At 37.4% G+C, this 26,033-nt stretch overlaps 2 long non-coding RNA genes across 3 annotated transcripts in view; one reads left to right on the top strand and one right to left on the bottom strand.

Annotated features, from left to right (window-relative positions):
- The window catches only part of LOC135971744 (uncharacterized), a 30,585-nt gene extending 9,070 nt beyond the window's left edge, over nucleotides 1-21,515 (top strand). Inside the window, exons 5-6 of one of the 2 annotated variants that reach the window (XR_012414700.1) lie at nucleotides 762-11,906; nucleotides 16,118-21,515. This is a non-coding gene — a long non-coding RNA (uncharacterized lncRNA). Of the gene's footprint in view, nucleotides 1-761 lie in introns of both variants that reach the window. The other variant, XR_010587977.2, reaches the window with a different exon arrangement.
- LOC135971742 (uncharacterized) lies at nucleotides 20,134-25,870 on the bottom strand. Its single transcript, XR_010587975.2, has 2 exons — nucleotides 20,860-25,870; nucleotides 20,134-20,330 (listed from the first exon to the last, which is right to left on the bottom strand). It is a non-coding gene; the product is annotated as an uncharacterized lncRNA (long non-coding RNA).
- Between the last annotated feature and the right edge of the window lie 163 nt (nucleotides 25,871-26,033).

Genomic DNA, 26,033 nt, shown 5'->3' with positions numbered 1-26,033 from the left:
ACCTTGGCCTCCCAAAGTGCTGTAATTAAAAGTGTGAGTCACCACATCCAACTTACACTGTCTTATGATTAAGAGAATCTATTTAGCACAATACTTTTCTCTCCAGAGATTGTTTTGTATTTTTTCCTTTTTAAGAGAGAGAGAGGATTTTGTCCTGTTGTCCAGCTAGGGTACAGTGGCTTAATTGTAGAGCAGATTCTGTGTTTGAACTACTGGGATCAAATGATCCTCCCCTCTCAGCCTCCTGAATAGCTAGGACTACAGGCACAAGCCACCATGCCTGGTTAATTAGGTTTTTTTTTTGTTTTTTTTTTTTTTTGGTAGAGACCAGGTCTTCCTATGTTTCCCATGCTAGTGTAGAACTCTTAGCCCCAAGCAATCCTCCCTGCTTTGTCTCCCAGAGTGCTAAGATTACAGGTGTAAGCCACTGTGCCTGGCCCAGAGCCGCCTCTTTTAATGACGGAGCTTCTCCATAATGAAGTAGAAAATGTAACAACCTGCATGCCTTGCACCTACACCAGTACTTTCAGCTGTACCTTCAATAAAGCTGTAGGTTTAGAACTTTAAAAAAAAAAAGTTAATGTTTTTTTGAGACAGGATCTCGCTCTTACACCTGGGCTGGAGTGCAGGGGCAAGATCTTGGCTCACTGGAGCCTCGAGTTCGGGGCTCAAGCAGTCCTCCCACCTCACTTTCCCAAGTAGCTAGGACCACAGGTGCACAACTCTTCCCAGTTACATTTTTTTTTTCTATTTATTTGTAGAGATGGGGTTTCATCTTGTTTCCCAGGCTGATCTCGAGCTCCTGAGTTCAAGCAATCCGCCCACCTCAGCCTCCCGAAGTGCTGGGATTACAAGCATGAGCCACCGCACCTGGCTGGTTTAGAACTTAAATTGTTGCTGTAAACTCTTGAATCCCTTAATATCCTTGTGAATCTTAGACAATCCCCCAACACCACTCCCCACTTTATGTATAAATACTTTCAACAACAGCCAGTAGTGTAGAAAACCTTGAGATGCAGCCATAGTAACGTCCTGCACTGGTGTAGGCGACTCTGTGACAGGTTCCTTCTCCTCCAGACCTTGCCCACCAAAGTCAGAGCCACACGGGAGCCTCTGAGCTCAGAGCCACTGTATGGGGTCTCCATGTGCAAGGGCAGCAGCTGCCTGCCCTTTCTGTTGGTGAGGTGAGGAATTCAGTTTTGAATAAGGCTGAGTTTGTTCAATACTGATTTTGCAGGCTGACCAATGACACCTTAAGACTCTATTTCTTGCATTGTAATATTTATCCTGATTTTGATATGATGTGTTGTGTAAATGTGTTTAACACTTGAGTATATTTTTTTTCTTTTTTTACTCATAAGCATCATCTAAAACCAAATTTTAATTTTTGTGTTTTATATTTCCGGTGTTTATTCCTGTGTTTTAAAAATGGATTCACAATTATTTTTCAATGAACACTTTTAATTATTTTAATCTTTTCTCACATTTCTCTTTCCTAAATTTAATGTGAATATCACTTTTATTAGAAAAGACTGATGTTACACATTCTCTGTTTTTTGTTTTTCTGCAAATCTTCTCTGAAATATCTCTGGTTGAAAAGGAGGAGGACAGAAACTGTTCTGGAAGCCACAAGGCAAAATTGACTCAGATTCTCATGCTTAAAAAGATGTGTGAAACTTTCCATTATATGGCTTAGTTTCTGTACATGTGAAAGGATAACAAGGTATTGATTTGTGTAGCAGTACAGTAACACTTCACGTCTGAATACAAGGAGCAACCACTTCTTAATTGTGCAGGTCTGAACTTCATGATGTTGCCTTACTTTCTCCTTACACAAAGATTTAGACAATGGCTGGACTCCGTAATTCCTTCCATCTCACTTCCATAAATGTGTACATGACATGTCTTTGTACAGATCACCTGTTCTGTTAGATATTAATTATTTTCTTATTTTTGATGAGTGCTTATTAAATTTGGTTTTAGTTCTCAGAGATAGAAAAAATAACACTTAGAAAATGTGTACATTGAGTGCTGTAATCAGAAAATATCTTTGTGCCATTGGCTTGTAATAAGGGAATTTCAATTTTTTATTTATTGTCATTTTCATCAATCTTAATATTCTCAAAAGGCTTTCATGCTTGTGCTCTTTATAGATTTTAATTTTTGTTGTCTTAGTCAAAAAACATGCGAGGGTTGGGAACACTTGCTCAAGATATGTGACATGAGCAGTCAACAGAGCAAAAACCCTGATATTGTATGGGAATATATAATAATAGATGGGCATTTGCTCTGCTAGGTGTGGCAGCAGTCACGGTCTGTGAGCTTCAGTGCTGTAAGCAGAATTGACAGATCCTGCTTTAAGGAAAAATGTGCCCCTCATCTGTTGAATTCAGACTGGCACCATTTTGTTACTAAACCCGGTAGGTTTGGCCATGGCCACTTGCAAAATCAAATCACAGAGGGGTAGTAAAAAGGAAGTCACTGGCCAGGCGCGGTGGCTCACATCTGTACTCCCAGCACTTTGGGAGGCCGAGGTGGGATGATCACCTGAGGTCAGGAGTTGAAGACCAGCCTGGCCAACATGGCGAAACCCTGTCTCTGCTAAAAATACAAAAATTAGCCAGGCACAGTGGCGCGCGCCTGCAATTCCAGCTACTGGGGGACATAGCGAGAGTCCGTTTCCAAAAAAAAGAAGAAAGTCACTTTATTCCAGAGCTTAGCAATGTGTGTGGAAGGGCTGGATTCATATCTGTAGGAATCACGTAAGTTTTCTGGGCAGAAAACAGGGTTTTAAGAAGAAATATTGGCAAGCAGGGTATGCGGAAGAGGTGTGGAGGTGCAGGATCTACATGTCTTGCTGGATGATTTATCTTCACTCATGGGTCATTCATTAGTCTGCCCAGCATCACTGGGGACAGAGTCAGGTTGTGGATTAACTGATGTCTTGAGACAATCTCTCTATGGAGGAGAATCCTGGCGGATGCTTATTTTGGTTCAAGATTTGGTAGTTTCTAAGAAAACATACTTAGGTAAGCTGACAGTGCTTTCTGGTTTTTTGGCTGGTGGAAAGGAAGGAGGGAAAAGTTTGAATTTGCATTTCTTTTCTTTTTTTTTTTTTAGACGGAGTCTCGCTCTGTTGCCCAGGCTGGAGTGCAGTGGCCGGATCTCAGCTCACTGCAAGCTTTGCCTCCCGGGTTTACGCCATTCTCCTGCCTCAGCCTCCCGAGTAGCTGGGACTACAGGCACCCGCCACCTCACCCGGCTAGTTTTTTGTATTTTTTTAGTAGAGACAGGGTTTCATTATGTTCACCAGGGTGATCTTGATCTCCTGACCTCGTGATCCGCCCGTCTCGGCCTCCCAAATTGCTGGGATTACAGGCTTGAGCCACCGAGCCCAGCCTTGAATTTGTATTTCTAAGGAGCTAAGTAAGACATGAACACACAGGAGAAAGAGAAAAAGAAAATATTTTTTAAGGAAAATGAAGTACTTGGTTACAGCACCCACTGTAATATTCCCCTTTATTTTTATGGGATTGGAGCATCATATTCATTTGGTCTGCTTCCTACTGAAAGGGGGCATAGTTATAGAGCATTAGAATGGAATCTGTTTACTTGGAGTTGGAAATATTCTTGAGTTTCCAGCAGGAACTTACTGTGCATGTATGGTGTGAGGATCCAAGAATTTCTGAGAATGATTTCCTGCCTCTCCATGTAGAGTGTACAACAGCAATAAAACTCATAGCAGCTGAAGAGGGCATTTAACAGTATTAATTATATATATAAAAGTATTGTTTGCACCAGGAGGCCGACTAAATCATGATGTCATAGAGTCCTGAGAGAGGGCATCTATAGCAGAAATATGGGTATCTACATGCATAGCTTGGGTTATATTATATTGTAAGAATAATCTGGGGTGTGTGTGTGTGTGTGTGTGTAAAATGGTCAACCTTAATGAATGTTAAGTGCCACCCCAGGCTGCAGTGAAGATATCTAAAGCCATATGATTTAAAGACATCATGAGATTAGGCATAGCATTAGTTGGCTTGTGCATGTCTTTTAGGGTTGAGGATATTTTTCTGGAGTTATCCAGGAATACACACAGCATTTAGTCTTAATTACAGTGCAAAGCCCCAAGTGTCAGTTGCACCCAGAGCTGCTGTGGAGATATGAGGACAAGTTGGTTAACTATACATATTTAACAGGCTACAGAAGGAGCTGTAAATATTCATGAAGGTGGTCCTGACCCATGTGTATTAACAAATATCCATGGAACATATGACTGATTTATTTTGGGGCAGAGACTTAACTTTTAAATGTATTATCATTATGCCCTATATTTCAAAAGTTCTTTTGAGGACAAAGGTATGCAAGTGTGCATTTACTGTAAACCGGCCAAAACTGGTTTATGGTCAGTGATCTTTCATCAGGAGAAAGTTACTGAAATTGGTCTCTTGTCTACTTTAAGCTGTAGAACAGTGGCTAGGGGTCAGTCAGTCAGCTTATCTTGAGGCTAGTGCTTGTTTTGCTGCTAGAGAAACACAGAAACCTTGTGGCAAGTGTGAGCGTAGTCTGCTTTTTTAAAAGTGTAGGAATGTGTGACTTAACTCTTGCATGTTCCTAAATCCTGTTCATAATTTGGAATTTTATTGTTATAAACAGTCTGTTTTACAATTTCTATTGTAACATTAATGCTGATCAGTTGTGCCTAAATTCCCATAGTGGGAGGAAGATACAGTGAAGCATGTTCAACCCCCCTCTTGTTGTCATGGCCTGAATTAGTTTTTCAGGTTGCTGTGGCTAATATGGGGGTAAGGAGTGTCCATTAAGTTGGCAAGGGCTTAGGATTTTATTTTATAGTTTATATTCCTCTTTTTTGTCAAGGTATGCCAGAGGCAGTATCGGTAGCCACGCTTTTATTTTTTCTCATGTCAATGCCACAGTGGCATGCCACCTGACCTGGGTCCATCATGTTCCTTGCTGCACCGACTATGGTGGGACTGAGAATCAAAAGTCTTATATCCAATTAGATGTTGTAGTCCCGACTGGAATGAAGGTGGGCAGGCAGTCATTAATCCTTAAAACCCCTTTTAAGCAATGTAAGAGCCAACAACTAAAAGTCAAAAGGTAAGGTTATATAACTGAATTGTCTATGAATTGTATGCATTGAACTATTGTAATCTTGGCTTATAGGAATGATCTCACTAGCTATACAAAACATAAGTATTTTATTTAGCTGTTTAGGCATTTGTGTGCCCATCCTTGATTTGGGGGGTCTGAATTAATTTTATCTCACAAGAACCGGTCCTTACAATCTCACACATTCGTATCTTCCATGATAGTCCCAGGGTCTGGAGGAACTGAGCGGTTTTAAATTTTGGATATATTAATAAAACAAAATATTCACCATTAGCAACATTTTAAGCAAAAATGCCATAAGCATTGTCTTCTTCTAAGAGTGACAGAACCAAGACGGACGGATCCCGAGGTCAGGAGATCAAGACCATCCTGGCCAACATGGTGAAACCCTGTGTCTACTAAAATACAAAAAATTAGCTGGGCATGGTGGTGCGTGCCTCTAGTCTCAGCTACTCGGGAGGCAGAGGCAGAGGAATTGCTTGAGCAGGAGGTAAAGATTGCAGTGGGCCAAGATTGCACCCCTGTACTGCAGCCTGGGCAATAGAGCAAGACTCTGTCTCAAAAAAAAAAAAAAAAAAAAAAAGAGTGACAGGAAAGGAAGCCCACAGGTAACTAAACATTTAAATTATTTGTTATTAAGGCACAAAATAAATTATGTGATATTTCATATATTTCTATTTCAGATAGAAGCAAAATTATTGAATAAAGTATAATAAGGCCTGTCCCTGTGTTGCATGAAAGCAGTGTACTTTGATTATTGCCTTTGCTTGAGTCTAAAGATGAGGCTTTGGTTAACTTGAGTTTGATGTTAGATGCTGACAGGAGTCTGTGTCTTCTTTAGAGGAGCTACATGTATCCAGGAGTCAATTCCTTGTACCTTAACACCACAAACATTAGTTAATAGCACCTGATAAGAACTTTTTCAGGGTGTTGGAGGTGGTGATACACTTCACCGTGATTAATAATTTTTAGCTTTGATAAGCCCCAGCAATATGTCAGAGACTTAATTTAGAATTCAATTTTGGAGATGTCTGTCAAAGGTGTTAGAAAGCTTAAAATATTTGATCAAAAGCAAACTATAGGTGCTTGTAAAACAATAGTTATTCATTTAACCAAAGTGATCACTGAAAGACTTTAAAGGCAATACAGAAAGTTACACATGTGTAAAAACCTTACTCCTTTCAAATTTCATAGGTTTTTTAAAACCAATTAAACACTTTCTAAAGGCAACGTAGGAACTATCTTGATGAAATGTAAACTCTTGTTTCTTAAGGCAGTTACCAAAAAGTCAAAAGAAAATCCTTTTTAGTGCAACTGCCTCTCCTTAGGGGAAAGCCTGGTTAGATAATCTGGAAGTATAACTTATAATAAAAAGTGCTTGAGTTTAATCAAACATGGGAAGAGTGTGTACACAGTTATGAGTAGAACTGGGGAACAGATGACTCTTAGTAGCTGCATGGTAACTTTCCTGATGACAGTGAAAATTTAGACACACCAAAAAAAAAAAAAAAAAAAAAACCAAAAACCCAAGAATATAGAATCAAGTTATCCTGGAGGAAAACACTGCTTTTATAGACCTCTAAGATAAAATATTTCAGCATCAGGCCACAACATTTAGAACTAAGAAAAGTTATAGGAGCTGAGAGGAAGCTGAAGGATAGAGTTATCCCAGGGCACGTCAAAGGGAGAAAAAGCTGATAGCAGCAAGACAACAATTGAACAGTTGAGATATGAATCTCAGAAGTTTTCGAAAGAAATCGATTGTGGAATAGAAAATCAAAATTTCTTGTCATTTTATTAAGACAAATTGATACCTTAAGAAAATATTGGTTTAATATAGGGGACCATTCTTTAGAAAGACTATTATAAACAATTCCTTTTTAATTATACCTAACTTCATTACATACAAAATTCCTTTTATAAATTCCCCTTCACAAGCCTTATCATGACTTAGACCATCTGTCACATGGTTGGACTGTATACTTGTCCTATGGTACCTGTTCCTTTTTAAAATTATTTTTGATTTTCTTTTTCTAGATTAACCTTGTAATAAGAACCTGTTTCTTAAATAACCAGTCATTTTCCTTTAGGAGAATAATTTACCATGCAAGATTCTTTCTCGTAAAAAATTACTCTTTTTTCTTGATAACCTTCCTTACCAAAAATACATGCCCTTGTCTATATCTTTCTTCACATCTCTCTTCATCATTTACTGCTTTCTTTCTAGTTTGTTTCATAAGTAACCTTTTCTAACTCGTAATTTGAATCAACTTTTAAACTTTTGAATTAAACAAAATAATTTTTTCTTTTTCTTAATAAGGACACCTCTTGTTTGGCACATTGTATAGAAACCTAGGAAAAAAGAAATCCTGAACTATCAGATATTAGTATTGTATAGATGAGAAATATTTCACAATTTTTAGAACAGTCTTCTCTATATAATAACCCTTTCTTAATTGGAATTGACCCAGACATCCAGTAAGCATCCAAAATGATTTTAAGATTTTAAATTATACAAAAAATTTCACATAGAACCATTGATCTCATTGACGGGTACTCAGTTTCTCTGTTTTAACAGTTTACCTAGAGTACTTTTGAAACCTGGGATATTACCCAAAAGTAGTAATTATTTAGTTATGTCCCTATGACCCATTTTTAAAGTCTGTGGACATAAGGTGTTTTACCTAAGTAGGAACCTTAAAGTTCAATATATGCGCATTTTGTTAATAGCACAGAAGATTTAACTGTTTTCATTGAACTACTGATATTAAATTAGTCTAACTCATCTATAAAATCACACAAACAAAAATTATTCTGTTTTTGGCTGGGTTTATGGTCCTATAGGCTTTATGTCATATCCTGACACCTTAATATATAGACAGAGATAAATACAAAACCATTTGTTCAGTAAACTCAGATAAAAATATGCTGATCATTTTGAAGATATTTCTAATATTATGTCACCAATAATCTTAAAACCAGTTTTATTTGTCAAGGATTATTAAATTTATGTGAACTTGAAAAGCTTCCTGACTTATGAGCACTTATTTACTTGTAAGTCAATTTGGTAGCAGGCTAGACATAACACACAAACATATCTACATAGGTACATACACACAAACATGTCTACATATGTGCACACACGCATGACTACATATGTACATACAAACAAGCATATCAACTTATGTACATATACACAAACATATCTACATATGTACATACAAACATGTCTACATATGTACATGCAGATATCTACATATGTACATGCACACAAACATCTACATATGTACCTACACACAACATGTCTACATATGCACATACAAACATGTCTACATATGTACATACACAAACATGTCTACATATGTGCATACACAAACATGTCTACATATGTACATACAAACATGTCTGCGTATGTACATACACACAAACATGTCTACATACGTACATACACACAAACATCTACGTATGTACATACACAAACATGTCTACATATGTATATACACACACGTCTACATATGTACATACAAACATGTCTACATATGTACATACACAAACATGACTACACATGCATATACAAACATGTCTACATATGTACATACATAAACATGTCTACATATGTACATGCAAACATGTCTATATATATACATTCACACAAACATGTCTACATACGTACATACAAACATGTCTACATATGTATATACACACAAACATCTACATATGTACATACAAACATGTCTACATATGTACATACACACAAACATGTCTAAACAGGTATACACACACAAGCAAAGGTCTCATAGCTTTTGCCCTGGGATTCTAACCATAAAGTAACAGTCCACACTCCGTATTTTATAAAAAACAGCTGGATACACGTTATCGTCTGACAAAACTGGAACCTGTTTCCATGGCTAAATTGTGTTTTCTCCAATATATAATCTATGAAAGCTGTGAACCAAAATTTGAGTAAAGCAATCTTTATGGCAGTTTTGTTTTTAAAAAAGCATCTTTTACCTTTTTTTTTCCTTCAGTTTTAAACAAGTTTCCTGTGTTTGCTTTCCAGTTAGTCAGTAAATACTGTGTCTTATCACAGCACCAACAGCTTACTAACAGCCAATCTGAAGCAGGCAGAAAAGAAAACAGAGGAAGAAAGAGGTTTTGATGACTCTACTTCACTTAATAGCTGCAGTTAACCATTTGAGCTCTCAAGTTTTCTTGCTATAGTTTGCCTCTCTGTTTAAAATGTTCACAAAAGTAGGTCTTAATAAGTAGCCAGCTGAAATCCAGAAGAGAATGAGAATATGAAGTTCCTGCCAGGCCTCTGCAAAGGAGCCAGGTTTAAAACCTGGCTCCTTTAAAAGTAGGGAAAGAGAAAAAGATAGAAAAGGAGGTTTGTGAACCTTCTAGCTGCTGCATGGTATAGGGTTGGTACCCCTACCACTCTTGCTGACATCCCATCAGGGAGAGCCCCAGTACCCTGGACATGCACAGTGTGAGACGGATCCCTCCCACCTCTGCAAGTCATGGGCAAAGGAAACTGTTGACAGCTGGAGAGAGCTAGGGGTACCTTTGACTGAGATGAGTAAGGCTGTAGGTGGCTTCCAAGATAATCAGGAAGATGAAGTTGAAAGTGAAAAGGATAGGAAGAGACCAGGGCCCACACTCAAAGGTCATACACTCACACTTACAAACAAATGGTGAGCTTCCAAACAAACCCCAGTTAAGGTCTGGGTAGAATCCTGAATTTCTTTCCTCTGTTCAAAACAGCTCCACAGGTATCTGAAACCAAGTGGAGCGATGCCCAGGAGTGCCACAAATTCAAATCCGTCAAACACTCAAGTGATAGTCCCGTTAGTGGACAAGACGAAACAGCAGAGCCCCAGCGACACCCCAGAAGACACGGGAAAGCTGGGTGCAATCCGACCAGCTCCCTTGGTTGCAAGGGTTGCCAGCTTCTTCAGAGGTCACATTCTTTGTACCAGCAAAGTGTCGATGGCTGCAGAAGTTGTGCGAGGAAGTGAAAGGGAGGGTCTAGGAAATGAAAGATTTTCAGCAGCCACTTGGAAGTTCCCAAACGTTCCTGCCGTGGGGTCCGCTAGCCTTCAGCTGCTGGTACTCACAGGTAACCCTCCGCCTTGGTAGCAAAACCAGGCTCACAGGCTTGGGTTGCCCAGAGCACATAATGCTCCCCATATGGGCCACCAAATTTGTTACCAAACACAGGTTTGGCCACTTGTCACTGACACTATCAAATAACAAGCATGAGGGTGGTAAAAAGAAAGTGACTTTATTTCACAGTTTAGCAATGGAGAAGAACCGGGTTCGTATCTAAAGGAGCCGCTTCAGTTTTCTGGGAAGAAAGCAGGGTTTTAAGAAGAGAAACTTTCTTATGCAGGGCGTGCAAGGAACATGGAGGTGCGGGGTCTATGTGACTTGCTGTAAAACTTATCTCAGCTAAGAGTTAATTGGTTAGTCTGACCAGTGTCATTGAAGACAGAGTCGGAATGTAGATTATCTATTGTCTTGAGACAGTCTCCCTGTGAGGGAGAATTCTGGATGGTGCCTGCTTTGGTTCAGCATTTGGTCCTTAGAATTTCTAAGGAAACATACTTAGATAAGCTGGCAGTCCTTGCAGGTTGTTTCACTGCTGGAAACGAAGGAAGGAAAAGGTTAAATTTGCCTTTCTAAGGAGCTAAGCAAGAGGTGAACAGTGAGAAAGAGAAAAAATACACAGGTAATTTTTAGGAGAATTCTATACTGGGTTACAATTTAACACAACCTCACTGTGTCTAAAGAGCTACCCTATACTTCATGCAAACTACACAGCCTGTGGCATTCATGGAGTGACGAACAGAGAAAAAAATAGTTTTGAAGTGCAAAGGAAACTGGAGATTTTTTTTTAAGGAAAATCAGTGGAGGAAGAAACGTTTATTGGCTTCCCCTTTTGGGGAGAAATGTTCTCTTATAAGTAGAAAATTGTACTTTAATTATTTCATAATGTAGTGATTTAACTAGCCACAACTAGCAGGATAACATAGGAAAGGCAGGTTGGTGTCCACACAGGGTCACTAAATCTACCTGACACACCATTTACTTTATTTCTAAAAATATCCTTCACCTTGGGCTTGATGCAGGATCACTGAGTCATGGAAAACTTTGTGTTTTTGTGTCATAAATGAGATGAAAGCATAAAGGTGAATTATTCTTTATTAAAGAATTCATTTAAATTGCTTTTCTTTGTATCTTTGCTTTTTGTTTCTGTACTGCTCCAGTACTCCTGTGAACCATGTCTGAGTGGAGTAATGATGGCACCACAGTCCAGCCTGCATGGGTGTTGGCCTGAGTGCTCCCGCCTCATGAAATTCAGCCACCTCTTTCTCCAGTCAGTTCCATATTCTCAACTCCCACTGTCTTCCAGAGTCCGTGTCACACCACAGCCTGGAAACCGTCCCTAAGCAGTAACCTGAGGCAACAGTAAACCCTCATTGTTTTGCCTCTCTCAGATGTCACTGTCCTTCATTGTTTGATGTGCACTGTCTTGCAATCCATCCTTCCAGATGAATCATCCATTTTTAGATGTGGTAAGCCATATCCAATCCCCATAAGTTTTACCACAACATTTTGTTTCATTCTTCCTGCAGTTACTCCATCATTACTGTACCACCGCCTATATGGATGTAGTTGTCAGTGTGAAGCTGAGTAAGGAACAACGTGCACCAGACTCACAGAGAAAAATGGACAAGCGAGCCGGCCTTTGTATCACTAAAGGGAAGGTCAGATTGGTGAATATGTAATGTCTGTAGTAGTCTTGTTGGGGACATCTACAGCATGTCAATGAATCAAAAACTTAAGTACGATCTCAAATAATATCTCTATCTAAACTCTTATACACATAGTAGACTTATATACACTTACTGAAAAAGTTCGTCTAGAGTTTTAAATTTACATTTTATTCATGTACAAATGAAAGCAATATTGATATTAATTCATAAATTAACTCACATATATCTTGATATTCTGATTATGATTGTTCTGAATTAGGTTTTGACACTTTTTGAAAGTGATTATTGATACAGTTGGATGAATATTCACCATGTTTGTTACTATCTTCTCATTTTTGCTCTCCCCCTGTTTCCAATTTTGTCTTCCATTCATTTTCCTTTTTTTGTGGTTTTTATTCGGCATTTCATATAATTCAATATTCTTTCTTAGCATCTCAGACTTTTTTTATACTTTTTTATTGGTTACTCAAGATAAGAAAAGCTTTTAATTTTCATATTCTTAATTGATCTTACATATAACAGCTTATTTAAAATAATTATATTCAATAACAGACAGGTGCCTTTCAAAAAAATAGTAGCAAGGCTGGGCGCGTTGGTTCAGGCATGTAATCACAGCAGTTTGCGAGGCCCAGGTGGGTGGATCACCTGAGGTCGGGAGTTCGAGGCCAGCCTTGCCAACATGGTGAAACCCCATCTCTACTAAAAAAAATACAAAATGTAGCTGGACGTTGTGACACACATCTGTAATCCCAGCTGCTCAGGAGGCTGAGGCAGGAAAATTGCTTGAATACAGTAGGCAGAGGTTGCAGTGAGCTGAGAACGCACCACTGCACCCCAGTCTCGGTTACAGAGCAAGACTCTGTTTCAAAAAAAAAAAAAAGCAATTTATTTAATTATATTTTGTAAGTATAAGATATATACACACCTATAAGTAAAATGAAAGACAGGAAAAGTGGGACAAAAGGAAAAATACAGGAAAAAGGAAGAAATAGTTAGAACTAGTATAAGATGGTTACACTACTTCTGAAGCAGTATGATTTTATATGAAAGGAGCTTAGATTAGTTGTAAATATAAATTGCAACCTCTAGGGCAGGATACTGGAACGGGAGCCTCAGTTTTTTGCTGTCTGTGGCCAGAGGCTGCATTCAGTTATTTCCTATGTTGGCTTCTCTCCCATGGCAGAATGTGTCATCAAAGCCACCATGGGAGAGAGCTTGCGGCAAGACAGGAATCATAATCTTAGGTAACATGATTACTCAAGTGACGTCCTATCACGTTGTAGTTTTCTGATGTATCAAAGCAAGTCTCGGTTTCTCCGCAAAGTCAAAAGGAAAGGATTAGAATATTGGGTTATGTACACCAAGCTGTGAGGATCATTGCGCACCATCTCAGCGCTCACCTGCCAACATCAGGTCTTACTTAGTGTGGGACAGGTTCTCAGTCCTCACTTACTTTGCTGACCTTGGCCTTTGTGAGAAAACAGGTCACATAATTTGTAAAATGTATCAGAATCTGGATTTCTCTGAATGTTTCTCATGATTTTACTGAGCCATATAGATAGAGACATGTAATTATCTATTTCTGAAGACAAGAAACAGCGAACAGGACATTATTTACAAATACAGATTTAGAGACCAAAACTAAGAAAGAAAAGTTTGCAAATGGAAAAAGGAAAATTAAAAATAATAGTAATGTTCACCAGGGTAACAAAAAGGGTAGGAATAGGGAAGTGAGCACCTGGGACACTACAAGATCGACAGTGTTCTGCTTAGTAAGCTCAATAGTATAATTTTAAAAATATATATGTTTTATTTATTTGTTTTGTTTGCTTGTTTTGTTTTTTTGGTTTTTTGGGTTTATTTTTTTTGAGACGGAATCTCCCACTGTTGCCAAGCTGGAGTGCAGTGGCACAATCTCGGCTCACTGCAAGCTCCGCCTCCCGGGTTCAAGGGATTCTCCTGCCTCAGCCTCCCGCGGAGCTGGGACTACAGGCGCCGCCACCACGCCAGGCTAATGTTTGTATTTTTAGTAGAGACAGGGTTCCCCATGTTGGCCAGGATGATCTTGACCTTGTGATCCACCCGCCTCGGCCTCCCAAAGTGTAGGGATGAGCCACAGCGCCCGGGCTATTTATTTGTTTTTTAAAATCTTTTTTACAATACTTTTGAATTTACAGAATAGTTGGAAGTACATACTGAGAGTTTATATATACTCAACACATAATTTCCATTTTATAAATTCTTACATTCATTTGAAACACTTGTTGCAGTTGGTGAACCAATATTATACATTATCATTCACCAACATTCACGATTGATCAGATGTTCTGTTTTCCCGTAACGTCCATATTCTGTTCCAGGATTCCGCCCAGGACACCACATCACATTTAGGTATCTTGTGCCAGTTTCTCAGATGTTTCCTATTTCTGATGTCATTGAAATCCCTCCTTTGGGATGTCTCTGGTGTTTTCCTAATGACTGGGTGGCCGGTGTGGATTTAGCAGAGGAAAACCACAGAGGGAAGGTTTTATTCTCATGATACTGTGACAACAGTACATAGTATCAACATGCTCTATCACTTTTTTTTTCTTTTTTTTGAGATGGGTCTCATTCTGTTCCTCAGGTTGGAGGGCAGTGGCGTGAACAGAGCTCACTGCAGTCTCGAACTCTTGGGGTTGAATGATCCTCCACCTCAGCCTCTTGAGTAGATGGGACTGCAGGCATGTGCCACCACATCTGGGTGATTTCATTTTACTTTTACTTTGATAGAGGCAGAAACTCAAGACATTGCCCAGGCTGGTCTCTAAGCCCTGGCCCCAAGCGATCCTCTCACCTCAGGCTCCCAAAGTGCTGGGATTACAGGTGTGAGCCATTGTGCCCAGCTGCTTTATCATGGTTAATGTTATTTGATCGCATGGATGAGGCAGTTTAGCTCAGTTTTCTTCACTGTAAAATTAATATTATTCCTCTTTTCATGATGTACCTTTTGGAAAAAACGTCACTATACCCAGCGCATACATAGAAAGTAGGAAATTATGCCCCATTTCCCTATGGGCAGACTTTCTATAAACATCATTTGAGTTTTTGTAAAAAATATTTAACATTCTTTGGGCTGTTCTGGATCAGTTGCATTTTTCTGTGTGTTTTAGAATCAGTGGTCCAAGAACTGCTAAAAATGAAAAAAAAATAGTTAGAATTTTAGTAGGGCTTGTATTGATTCTGAAGATGTACTTAGAAAGTATAAGCATCATGGTTAATACTTAATAGCTTTCTGATCAATGAAAATCTAGTTTATATAGTATATTACACTAATTCTTGTATTCATTTATTTAGGATTTCTTTAATACTTCAATATTATTTGTAATTTTCAGTATATATATCTTATTTTCAAATATATTTTCTTTTTGATGCCTTGTTAAATGAAATTATTTTGAGTGTCATTATTTGATTAGTTTGTATTGTATAAGAATGCAATTTATTACATTGATCATGCATACTGAATTTTGTTTTTGTTTCAATGTTATTTTAGTGGATTTTTTAGGATTTTCTATATATTAGGTTATGTCTCTGGCCAACAGATTGTTTAACTTCTTCCCTTTCAATTTGGAAGACTTATATTTATTTTTCTATCCTACTTTTATAAATTATGTCCTCGAGCATAATGTTTAGTTGAAATAGTGGGAATAGGTAACCTTTTGTGTTTATAATTTTGGGAATATTACTGAGACCTGCTTAATACCATGTGTTGTCATGTGAATTTTTTATAGGTGCCTGTTTTAGGGAAGAACATTCCCTTTATGCAAAATTTGCTTAGTGTTTTTACTGTGAGTGGGTTTTTGAATTGGAAAGTGCTTATTCCATATTTTTAGATGTAATAATGAAAATTTTGTTGTTATATTAATATAGTTATTACACTAATTCTTTTTATATGTTTTACCAAACTTATGATCCTGAGTAAATAAATAAATTAGTGTTTAATTCTGTTTTACGATCCTGATTTGCGTTGAAACTATTTCCTTCAGAATTATTGCCTAGGTATCCATAAAGCATATTAGTTTGTAGTTTCCATTTTTTGGATTGTCTTTGTCTGGTTGTTACCTCAGAGAAAACTGCCTCATAGGACACACTGCACACTGATCTCTTCTCTGTTATTTTATTTTTTTGGAGAAAGTTAGTAAAAAATTGCTCTTAATATTTTAAAGGTTTGGAATAATTCATCAGTGTAATCTTCTCAACCTGGTCAATCACATGAACTTAGAAGATGATTCCTCCCCAGCCGATCCTCAGGTGAGACCTCAGCCTTGGCAATCATCTACATCTAGATTCCTGACCCAGAGAAACTGTGAGTAATTTGTGTGTGCTTTTGAGCCACTAAGCTATGTGGTAATTGGCTATACTGCAATAAACAATAATACACTTGATGGTAAACATAGTATGTTATCCTTGATTAGATCCAAAAAAAGGAAAAATGGCATTAGTGGAAAACCTGGTAAAATATGAAGACAGTCAGTACTTTAGTTAATAGTTTTGTGCCTTTGTCAGTTTCTGAGTTTTCACAGATAGTCTATGGTTATGTGTATGATATTAATGTTGCAGGAAATTGAAGGGTATATCCAATTTTTGTAAGATTTTAACAACTCTCTATAAATCTAAAGTTATTTCAAAATAAATAGAAGTGTAGACATGGCTCATATATTTGAGATCAGGTCTTCCTGTTAACTTAACATAGCCTTCATGGAACCTAAAACTCATGGTGCAAATGCAATAACATTATAAAATATAAATGAGATGAGTTTCTATTTTACTCACTCTATTCTTCAGGGAACACTAAAGCCCATTCTTCTTCTCAAGTGTCCAAAACTAAAGTTGATCCAAGTAACAAGTGGATGGCATAAAAGATTGTATGGAAACTATAATGCATCTACATCTTCAGTTACTAATCGTAAAATGATTTGTATGATCATTCTTCACATGATTAGAATGACTATGGGAAAGAAGAAAAAGAAATGCAACTTTCTTGATTTAAAAATTGTATCTGTGCAAGAGTGGTGGCACACCCCTGTAGTCAGTCCCAGCTGCTAGGGAGGGTGGGTAGGATGATCATGTGATCCCAGGAATCTGAGGCTGTGTAGCGTGCTATGATTGTGCCAGTGAATAACCATGCACTCCAGCCTGGGCAACATAGTGAAACCCCATAAAATAAATAAATTAATACATAAATAAGTTACAGAGATCACTGTTTATATTTCTATTATTAGGGCTCAAATCCTCTAGATAGAGTTTTTGTTTGTTTGTTTGTTTGTTTGTTTTGAGTTGGAGTCTCACTCTGTCATCCAGGCTGGAGTGCAGTGGCGCGATCTCAACTCACTGCAAGCTCCACCTCCCAGGTTGATGCCATTCTCCTGCCTCAGCCTCCCGAGTAGCTGACTACAGGTGCCTGCCACCAGCCTGGCTAATTTTTTTGGGTTTGGTAGAAACGGGGTTTCACCGTGTTAGCCAGGATGGTCTCGATCTCCTGACCTCATGGTCGACCCGCCTCAGCCTCCCAAAGTGCTGGGATTACAGGCGTGATGAGCCACTGCACCAGGCCTGAGATTTTTCTTTATCTTTGGAGAACGACGACTCCAGTGCAAACTTTCAAGTAATGCTTTGCCATTTTTACTTTCCCTCTCAAGGATTCCTGGAACTATAGTTTTAAAATTATCACACAGCATGTATTTTATTTTTACTTCTGTTTCCTGTTAAGGCCTCTCTGGATGGTGGCTATAACCTATAGCCTTGCCCAGTACGACTCAGCGTTTGGTACTGGCTGTGCCTTTCATGGGATGCTTACTTATCCTGATCGATGGCCTAAAACCGAACTGTCCAGCTTACATCCGGGTATCTTTCTCAGAGAGTACTTGTTTATACTGTAAGACACCCTGTGGCTCCTGTCTGACCTGTATCTAGTTTATTTCTACCAAGGTAACCACTCTTTAGGAGAGTGCTAAGTGGGAGAAAAGTGATGTCTATGTGTGTTCGTCAAGTGAAATACAGAGGAGGCAACTCAACACAATGTGTATAATGGCGTTAGTAATTTATTACTAATCAATCCCAGTAAGAAGAGGCCAGCATTCCTTGAACTATCAATGAAAACAGAAGAGCTCTGCAGGCCACACACTCATAAGCAGCAGGGGTGGTGGAGGAGGAACTAGAGAAAGACATGCTATTGCCCCATTTGTCTGAAGTCTTTATGGGTGTAATTGTCAGGTTTTTTTTCCAGCGAGACAGAACTACAGGGAGGTAGATAGGTAGGTAGGTAGGTAGGTAGATAGAAACGTAGATGGAGAGTTGATAGATAGACAATAGTTAGATGAATGGCATTTTGTTTGGGGATTTACTCGTGTAACATTGTAGAGACGGAGAATTCCCAAGACAGCCATCTGCGAGTTTAAGGACCTTGGATGCTGTAGCGTGATGGCTCAGTCCAAAGCTGAAATCTTCAGAACCAGGGAAGCTCTTGGTGTAATTCTCAGTTTGGGATCAATGGCCTGAGAATCCAGGGCATTTACTGGTATAAGTTCTGGAGTTTCAAGGTCATAGATCATGGAGTTGTATTTTCCGAGGGCAGGAAAAGGAGTGTACTTTCTCCTGGAGAGAGACAGGAAAACTTTTAAAAATTTTTTCATTTTTGGTTCTATTTGGTCCCCAAGGAGATTGTATGCTGCCTTCCCTCATTGAGGCTGGATTTTTCCCTCTAAATTCCCTGACTCATACCAACCTCCTCTGGAAACACCCTGGCAGACACACCCAGAAGTAATGCTTTACCAATTCTCTAGGTATTCTTTAATCCAATCAGCACATTCAATTAACCATGACAAGTCCAGCACCTTTCTAGTTGGCACCTATATGTATCACCTTAAGCCATAACTAATCTTTAGATACAGACAATAATAAGGCAATAGTTCTACCTAACATGATGCAACCATCCCGTGTGCAACCAAAACACACTATAGTATTTGTCTTAAGAGCAGTGGAAGTTTGTGGGTGATGTTTACTCTTCTCCTGATACCCCATAACTTCAATACAAGTATGTTAAATTGCTAACACTTAACTGTTAGTATCAAGTTAACACATTCTTGTGTTTTGTGACAAAAGAAGAAGAGAGAAATAAAAACAATGTTATTTGCCTAATATATTGATATATAACATGCAAATGTATTCTTAACAAAGTAGATAGGAAATACTAGTGACAATTTTAATCCTTGTTTCTGTAACTGGTCACCTGGTCCTGTCTGGTATGTATGCATGTATTTTATCTTTTTTTTAAAATTTTTTATTTTTTGACACAGAATCTCACTCTGTCTCCCGTGCTGGAGTGTAGTGACATGATCTCGGCTCACCGCAAGCTCCGCCTCCCCGGTTCACACCATTCTTCTACCTCACTGAGTAGCTGAGACCACAGGCGCCCGCCACCACGCCCAGCTAATTTTTTGTATTTTTAGTAGAGATGAGGTTTCACCATGTTAGCCAGGATGGTCTTAATCTCCTGACCTCGTGATCCACCTGCCTCAGCCTCCCACAGTGCTGGGATTACAGGCGTGAGCCACTGTGCCCAGCCCTGTCTGGTATTTATAACTCCCTTCTACAGCTACCCATTCTGTATTCTCTTTGTCTTCAATTTCCCCTTCTGAGTTTCATTGCATCTTATTCTTAAGGTGTGAGGTACAGAGTTGGGAAAAGGCCAAAGACCATTCTAACTTCTTTCTGCTGACAAGGGGTGTACTTGAGATAGGGTTTGGCCCCAGAGGAAATGGAATGAAACTGCTTTGTAGCTGTCTGCATGTATTCGCAGATGCCTGGTTGGGGTTACTAGGCTTGCATGACAAAGATGTTAGTACTGTCGTCCACAGTTTTAGTACCGTACTTCAGTGAACAGCAAGCTCTAGGATAATGGGTCCTAATATAAGGAGTGGAAGACCTAGCTTCAGAAGTCCTTATATAATTTGTCTAATCCCTGAGGGATTAGAGTGAATAGCCCTAAGAACCAATCAGACATGCGGTCAATAGTCAAGAGAGATTTGGGTCAGAGGTTGTTAGAAAGACAAATTGGGATAAACAGGGAAGAGCAAATTTAAATATACCATCTCATATCTTTTTAGTTAGTTTCCTAGTTCTCCGAATATATCCTAGCTGTGTTTCACTCCAGGAGGTGTCACTGCAAATGAAGTAGGCTCCCTTATGTGATTAAGGCAAAAAATATTTTTAATAACTGGCATTTGTACGGAAATAGAAAATAATAACAAAGGTTGATGTTGGGCACAATGTATCCAGATGTCAGATTCAAAGCATTTTTAAGTTGCAAAGGAGGATAGCGATGACAATCTCACGTATTTTTTATCTGTATCTCAAGGGATAAGCTTCAGCGTGCAGGGCCTCCGGAAGAAGATCGTAGCCATTTCATTGAGTCCAGGTCAGAGAAGTGGAAAAAAAATGTGGTTGTATTAGTTTGAGTACTTTAGCTCTAAGAGATTTCAGAATTCATTCCAAAGTGCAGAAAATAATAAAAAACTCAAAAACAATGGAGAAGACTAGAATCTAACAACAAGTGTGCTATAGTATTTTTCTGAAATATAACGTTTCGCTCCCTAGTTTTCATTTTTATTTAAGACATACCATAGTAGGACACATTTATTTGCAAAATAAGTTTTGGTATTATTATAGTTAGCCTGATTATTTGTGTAAAGTTCAGCAAGAATAATTATTTCCCATATTAGCTCTTTCTAAACTGGGTTTACTTCAACTTTGTTCCCTAAGGAACCTCAGATTGGACTTTTTTAAAGCCTTGAAGGGATGTATCTGTGCCTGCAAATACTCGTACACATTGGTTGAATTTCTCTCTTCTTCAGCTCCCAAGATAACTTGGGAATCATAGGCCTGTCAGAATGTGACAGTTTTTACTTACCACAGGTCAGGAACCCTGTACAAGGCCTGTGTAGATAGTTATGAGGCCAGTTTCTTCAAGGGGCTTTTATCATCTCTGTTGGTCAACTTTAATTCCTCAAGCCTGTCTGTTTGTATTTGAAGGTAGGCCATTCCACTGGTAAAATAACCATATCTTTGGTAAAATAATCTGTGCCTCCAGTTGTGTTCTGTTACAAAAGAAATCAGATTCTTAGTGTACTTAGGTAAATAACTATATCTCCATAGTATAGAATCCTCATAAATAGTTTTCAAATTCTGGAGAAATCATGTGGAGAATATGAACTATCTTTCAACTTTTGCTCACAGGAATATACTTTACTCAATCATGAGAAGCTGTAAATAGCTGGAAAGAAAAATGTTGTCTTCACCCTGAAAAATGACAAAAAGCCTCAGCAACTTTTCAAGCAACAAGTCATAAAAGGATTATTTTGGTCTTCTATTAGTTCAGTCCATGAAGTTAACTTTGTCTGACCTTGAGCCAGCAGTCCTCATAAACATACAGCTATCTATGAGAGTCCTGGAAGTTTGTTTTGTTTTTTTCCTATTTCAGTGTTCCAATCTTTAGTTATGAGAAACCTGTATTCAAGAGAACATTTCAAAGAGCAAACACCTTTTGAATAATTTAAAAAAAAAGAACCACAGTAATCTGTGGATGACAATTATCTCAGGACAGCCACTGTTTTATTAATTTTACTTTGATTTTTATGAGACAGGGTCTCAAGCCACCCAGGCTGGAGTGCAGTGGCACAATTATGGCTCACTGTAGCCTCACCTTCCTGGGATCAAGCAATCCTCTTTCTTCAGCCTCCAGAGGAGCTGGGACCACGGGCAAGTTCTACCACATACAGCTAATATTTTCATGTTTTTGTAGAGATAAGGTCTCACTATCTTGCTCACGCTGATCTCAAATAGCTGAGCTCAAGCAATCCTCCCGACTTAGCCTCCTAAAGTTCTAGTATTATAGGCACGAGCCACCGTGCCCAGTGAGGACATTACAGGCCTGAGCCACTGTGTCCAACGAGGCCATTGTTAAAGACACAATCGACAAAGAAATCTGGTCATTTCTATGGCACATAACAATTTAACATAATAAACATAATTATTAGTGATAACATATACGAAGACATTAGAATTATAGGAACCATATAATTTTGGAATACATACTAATAACATATTTATATAAATATAACCCAAAGAAAGTTAAACATAATTTTGTATTTGACAATGTTTTCTGTAGGTTAATATACCAAATAAATGAAATATGTCTCTTTTGGACTTCAGGAGGCCTAATACTTAAAAGACTAATGAGTTAAAATAAAAATTCTTAGTTTATAATTTTATTTTTCAAAGTTTGCGAGTGTTAAAGGCTTAAAACACTTCATATCACCAAATAGAATCCCAGATAACCACAAATCATTTGCTTAGCTAAAATGATAGCTCAAAAATTTAAAAAGGCAAAAGCCTTTATTCATTGGTAGAGAGGAGACTCTGCTCTCCCAACAAAAGGACCAAATAAAGTCAGCATGAGGCCATCTGAGTCTTTATCTTCTCTCTCCCCTACTTTTTCCAGTTTATTTAGAAGACAAATAAAAAATACTTTATTATCTCTCAGTATTATACAGAAATCTTGTTTAAAGAGAAAACCAAATTTTACCTTTGCATTAGTGTTTTATTAATGTCAAACCCAATTTTTACATAAAACCTTATAAACAAACCTATGAAATCTAAATCAGTTTGTCTCTAACTGTTTACAACTTTCTACTAAACAACTAATTAATGCTCAATGAAAACTCTGTTTATCACACATAAGCATGCAGAATCTGGGCCTCCATAATTGTGATTTTTGCATTAATGATCATTCTGTAGAAAAACTAAGTAACCCGTTTCAAGTTTTGGCAAGCTACTCACACTCACACACAGAACTTTCTTTACAAGACCAATCTTCTACAAACCTTTTATAACTTACTTAAACCTTACGTTTTGTCCTATTATTTTTGTAACTTAAGACAATTTTTAAAACCTCTAATTTAGGCAAGATTACTTTTTAAAACAAAAATCGTATCTTTAGGTCTTTTTATAATTTTTTATAAAAAGATATTTTATAATTTTTATATGCCTTGAATGTAAATATTTTCTCAGTAGTAGCAGTTACACGTGTTACAGTGTTAAATCTTCACAACTTTTATTTTTAGTGAAAGCAGTTTTAATTTCATATCAAGTGCAGTGCCTAGGACACAGGACAGAAATGAAGGTAATGTCTAGCGCTTTCCAACATAGCTAGGGGGCATGGCTAACTCAACATGTCCCCAGGCTTTACCTATAAACTACTGGCTGTAATGCAGGCAGGTTGGACAATTACAGAAAGTCACAGATATTTATAACCTTAAAAGAGCAAAGAGAATATCTGACCTGCCTAATTTAGACCAAATGTCTAAATGTTGAAGAAATAATGTTGTTGTATCAATAATCTTTAGAGCTATCTTTATTATTCAAAGATTATTAGAGTCGTGTGAACTACAAAGCATTGTAGTTAATTTTTTTGATAAAATATTTTATTTAAGTGCATATATATGCCAATTAATTGGAGCTCTTTTATATAGTTTGTTAGCAAAATATTATATATATGAAGCATATAAATACACAGATATAGAGAAGTAGATCTGGTAAAGTTATATGGATTCTTCATTGTCAGTTTTTAAGTTTTTCTTTTTCATTTTAGATCATCAGTCTCTTGATTACCTGTTCCCTGCCCTAAACAGTTTTTAACCAGGTAGTTTCAAATTTTTATTTTAAAGGGATCAATCTTAGGTGAAATAAAATACGTAATTTGTATTTTATCTAAACCAAGGAAAAATGTGGGGGTTTCAGTCAGGATGGCCAGGAAAGGCAGACACTCTTCAATTTGGAGATTTGGAGATTGGTTAACTTCAGGTTGATATTAGATGCTGGCAGGAGTCTGTCTTCTTTAGAGGAGCTACATGTATCCAGGAGTCAATTCCTTGTACCTTAACACCACAAAGATTAGTTAATAGCACCTGATAAGAACTTTTTCAGGGTGTTGGAGGTGGTGATACACTTCACAGTGATTAATTTTTTTAGCTTTGATAAGCCCCAGCAATAAGTCAGAGACTTAATTTAGAATTCAATTTTGGAGATGTCTGTCAAAGATGTTAGAAAGCTTAAAATATTTGATCAAAAGCAAACTACAGGTCCTTGTAAAACAATAGTTACTCATTTAACCAAAGTGATCATTGACAGACTTTAAAGGCAATACAGAAAGTTACACATGTGTAAAAACCTTACTCCTTTCAAATTTCATAGGTTTTTAAAAACCAATTAAACACTTTATAAAGGCAACGTAGGAACTATCTTGATGAAATGTAAACTCTTGTTTCTTAAGGCAGTTACCAAAAAGTCAAAGGAAAACCCTTTTTAGTGCGACTGCCTCTCCTTAGGGGAAAGCCCGTTTAGATAATCTGGAAGTATAACTTATAATAAAAAGTGCTTGAATTTAGTCAAACATGGGAAGAGTGTGTACACGGATATGAGTAGAACTAGGGAATAGATGACTCTTAGTAGCTGCATTGTAAGTTTCCTGATTACAGTGAAAATTTAGACACACCAAAAGAAAAAAAACCAAGAGTATAGAATCAAGTTATCCTAGAGGAAAACACTGCTTTTATAGACCTCTAAGATAAAATATTTCAGCATCAGGCCACAACATTTAGAACTAAGAAAAGTTACAGGAGCTGACAGGAAGCTGAAGGATAGAGTTATCCCAGGGCACGTCAAAGGGAGAAAAAGCTGATAGCAGCAAGACAACAATTGAACATTTGAGATATGAATCTCAGAAGTTTTCAAAAGAAATCGATTATGGAATAGAAAATCAAAATTTCTTGTCATTAAGAGCAAATTGATACCTTAAGAAAATATTGGTTTAATATAGGGGACCATTCTTTAGAAAGACTATTATAAACAATTCCTTTTTAATTATACCTAACTTCATTACATACAAAATTCCTTTTATAAATTCCCCTTCACGAGCCTTATCATGACTTACACAGACCATCTGTCACATGGTTGGACTGTATACTTGTCCTATGGTACCTGTTCCTTTTTAAAATTATTTTTGATTTTCTTTTTCTAGATTAATCTTGTAATAAGAACCTGTTTCTTAAATAACCAGTCATTTTACTTTAGGAGAATAATTTACCATGCAAGATTCTTTCTCATATAAAATTGCTCTTTTTTCTTGATAACCTTCCTTACCAAAAATACATGTTCTTGTCTATTTCTTCACATCTCTCTTCACCATTTACTGCTTTCCTTTCTAGTTTGTTTCATCAATAACCTTTTCAAACTCGTAATTTGAATCAACTTTTTGAATTAGACAAAATAATTCTTTTTCTCAATAAGGACACCTCTTCTTTGGCACATTTTCTAGAAACCTAGGAAAAAAGAAATTCTGAACTATCAGATGTTAGTATTATATAGATGAGAAACATTTCACAATTTTTAGAACAGCTTTCTCTATAATAACCCTTTCTTAATTGGAATTGACCCAGACATCCAGTAAGCATCCAAAATGATTTTAAGATTTTAAATTATACAAAAATTTCACTTAGAACCATTGATCTCATTGACGTGTACTCAGTTTTTCCATTTTAACAGTTCACCTAGAGTACTTTTTAAAACTGGGATATTACCCAAAAGTAGTAATTATTTAGTTATGTCCCTAGTACCCATTTTTAAAGTCTGTGGACATAAGGTGTTTTACCTAAGTAGGAACCTTAAAGTTCAATATATGCACATTTTGTTAAGAGCACAGAAGATTTAACTGTTTTCATTGAACTAGTAATATTAAATTAGTGTAAGTCATCTATAAAATCACATAAACAAAAATTATTCTGTTTTTGGCTGGGTTTATGGTCTTATAGCCTTTATGTCATATCCTGACACCTTAATGTGTAGACAAAGATAAATACAAAACCATTTTGTTCATTAAACTCAGATAAAAATATGCTGATCATTTTGAAGATATTTCTAATATGATGTCACCAATAATCTTAAAGCCAGTTTTATTTGTCAAGGTTTACTAAATTTATGTGAACTTGAAAAGCTTCTCGACTTAATTTATGAGCACTTATTTACTTG

Source organism: Macaca fascicularis, chromosome 7, assembly GCF_037993035.2.
Source record: "Macaca fascicularis isolate 582-1 chromosome 7, T2T-MFA8v1.1".
Lineage (NCBI taxonomy): Eukaryota > Metazoa > Chordata > Mammalia > Primates > Cercopithecidae > Macaca > Macaca fascicularis.
This window is presented reverse-complemented; position numbering and strand designations above follow the sequence as displayed.